Below are 3495 nucleotides of genomic sequence, written 5' to 3'. Positions count from 1 at the left end.
TTATTGTTGAAAGTATTACAAATGTTCCCTCTGACCCCCACTGACCCCTTCTAGCCCCAGGCTTTCACCACATTATTGTCTATGTCCAGAGGTTAATATTTTCCCACCCACCCTCACCTTCCCTCTGAGACTCATTTTTTATATTTTTCACTCAAAAATTTATCTTAGCAATCCCAAATACCATAGTCATTTAAAGAAACTCAAACCCCTTAGTTAAGTTCTGTTGAAAGTGAGTTTTTTTCAATTTTTCAAATCAATTCAATATATTCTTGTGATATATGTGTTTTATAAAATATTTTATGGCTATTTAAAATATGTTCAGTATTTCTTGAGCATTTTTAAATAGAAATAAATTTGGGTTTCACAAAAAAAATAAAATATGTTCAGTACATTGGTAAATTTAATAAGCACAATAAAAATTGTTATGTTTAAAACATAGGGGCCTAATATAAGGTGACAAAAGAAGATTTGACTTTGTATGGTGGTCACACATTGCCTATACAGATCTTGTAGCATTGACATCCACACATGAAACCTATATTATCCTATTAACCAATGCCACCCCAATAAATTTAATTAAGAAAAAAAATAGGACATTACTATTTCCAATATACACTGAGTGGCCAGATTATTATGACCACCCCATCAGTACTTTGTTGGGCCACCTTTTGCCTTCAATACTGTGGCGATTCTTCTTGGCATTGACTCCACGAGATGTTGAAAGGTGATGTGAGGAATCTGACACCATGCCTGATGAATAGCACTGTCCAGTTCTGTGAGATTTGATGGTTGTGGAACCAGCTGCCTGATGGCTCTTTTAACTTCATCCCACAAATGCTCAATTGGATTGAGATCTGGTGATTGTGGGGGCCACCTAAGCAAGGTAAAGTCTCCCTCATGTTCTTGAAACCACTCCTGCACAATACAAGCACTGTGGCATGGTGCATTGTCTTGTTGGAAGAAGCCATCTCCATTGGGATACGCCATCAACATGATAGGATGAACTTGATCAGCAATGATACTTAGGTATGTTGTGCTATTCAGACGTTGTTCCACACGAATTAAAGGGCCCAAATCATGTCAGGAAAACATGCCCCAAACCATCACGCTGCCCCCATCAGTTTGAAGGGCTGTACTCATGCATGTGGGATGCATGCTTTCATGCTGTTTCCGCCAAATTCTCACTCTGCCATCTGCATGATGCAACTGGAAACGTAATTCATCGGATCACATGATTTTTTTCCAATGCTCGGCTGTCCAATCCTTGTGTTCCTGTGCGAATTGGAGACGTTTTATCTTGGTAACTGCAGACACAAAGGTGTTTGAACAGGCCTTCAGCTTCCATATCCCATACGATGCAGTGTACAGCTAATTTTCCTACAAACATCAGGTGGTCACAATAATCTGGCCACTCAGTGTATATTTCAATGAAACATAAACAAAATATAAAGACTTATTTGAATAATTATTCTTTTCCTCCCAGGGGAATAAATATTACATATTTTAGATAAAAATAGGATATCTATCTCTTACTTTTCTCCATTGCTAATTTTTTTCCTACATTTTAAAGGCAGTTTATACCTCATCTTCAAACATTATTTATTTATTTATTTTTTAGTCACATTCTGAGGTTTTTAATATATGAATTTTTAAAAAAATTTTATTGGGGTGACATTAGTCAACATGAACATATAGGTTACATGTGTGGATTACTAATTTACAAAAAGTAAAACATTCTTTAAAAAGAATTCACCTACTTTTGGGGCATATACACTTGCCTTGCTCACATATCATCTAAAAGCATATGTTGTTTATTCTGACTGGTATCAACCACTCATTGTCATCCATTAACCCCACTAATTGTGCTAAGGCTTAAGGACTAGCAAATCTTTCCTTTAGTTTTAAAAAATAAATGTTTAAGCAGAACAATGGAAAGAGAAAATGGTTAAAGTTTTGAACTCCTAATCTCACTTTCTGTATTGTACTATATCCTAAAATTAGAGTTTACCACTAATTTAGACAGAACATAGAATAAATGTATTGCCAAAACAATCATAAATATATTAACAATGATAATTTGGGGGGAACTTGCTACTTGTTAGGTTCAGTGTTAATTACTTGACATAGAATTTCTCATTTAGTTGGATCAAATTAAGGACAATTATATTTTTGCACATACTTATTTATATTTACATATATAATGAAATGTTAAATAATATATTAATATGACTACTAAAAAACAGCATTTGTGTGTATATTCTGGAATATAATCGTATTAATCCACTTAAGGGAATTTCAGGGGATGGAGCTAGAAAACCATCAATATACATTGCCTGACTCCTAAATTTGCATTCATTACCACTACAACCCATATAATCCTTTTAAAAAATCTGTCTAGTACCCACTATGATTGAAAATGTCCCCAGACATTGTGAGAGATTAAAAAATGATGACGTGCCCTGACCGGTTTGGCTCAGTGGATAGAGCACCGGCCTGCGGACTGAAAGGTCCCAGGTTCGATTCCGGCCAAGGGCATGTACCTTGGTTGCGGGCACATCCCCAGTGGGAGGTGTGCAAGAGGCAGCTGATGGATGTTTCTCTCTCATCAATGTTTCTAACTCTCTATCCCTCTCTCTTCCTCTCGGTGAAAAATCAGTAAAATATATTTAAGAAAATGATGACGTAAAAATAATCTATAATCACAAAAACCTTACCAAATACATGTGAAAATAATATTAGCACATACTAACTTCTGTTCCTTCAAAGTCCATCCCTCACCCCGTAAATGGAAAACTTCTTATCCTTGCTTACTTAATAACTCTGTCTATAGCCCCCTCTGTGAACCCCACAATGCTCTTTCTAGGTAATTTCATATAGCTAATATGAAATAATAATATTCACTTTCAATATTATCCAGTAATATTCAAAAATATTACAAGGTTTAGCACTCTAGTATGCTCTAGGTATGCTTTCTTACTTTTATTTATATCCTCACTTTTACCTATATTCTGGAGAACAGGGCATAGAACTTTTCTACACATCTCTGCATATCTACTATTGTGTTCAGAATCTGGCACATAATATTGCTAGACTACAAATAAGTGAGCATGTAATTAATCATGTACTCTGTGTCCTGTAAAAATGGAGTAAGTACTATAAAAGAAGGTGAGATCAGTTGATCCAGTGTAGAATAGTTGAAGTTTAGATAAATACAGAGGAGAAAAGAAAATAACATTTAGAATAAGAAACTGCCATGAGAATATATTTTCTATAAAGTATGAAGGTTGGAAGTCTTTCTGAAGAAAACCTGAATAAATAATAACGAAATCATAAGGGCCAGAAAATGTATTGCCTACAAAGGCAAAATCTACACTAATAAAAGAGAAACATGGTAACTAGCGTACGACCGCTACCCTTTTCATTGGGTAATCAGTGAGTATATGCAAAACTGTCAGCAGCCAAGATGGTGGCCGGCAGCCAGGCACTGAAGCAAGC

The sequence above is a fragment of the Myotis brandtii genome, unplaced genomic scaffold (genome assembly GCF_000412655.1).
Source record: "Myotis brandtii unplaced genomic scaffold, ASM41265v1 scaffold815, whole genome shotgun sequence".
NCBI classification, from domain to species: domain Eukaryota; kingdom Metazoa; phylum Chordata; class Mammalia; order Chiroptera; family Vespertilionidae; genus Myotis; species Myotis brandtii.
The sequence above is the reverse complement of the archived record's forward strand: the minus strand, read 5'-3'. Positions refer to the sequence as shown.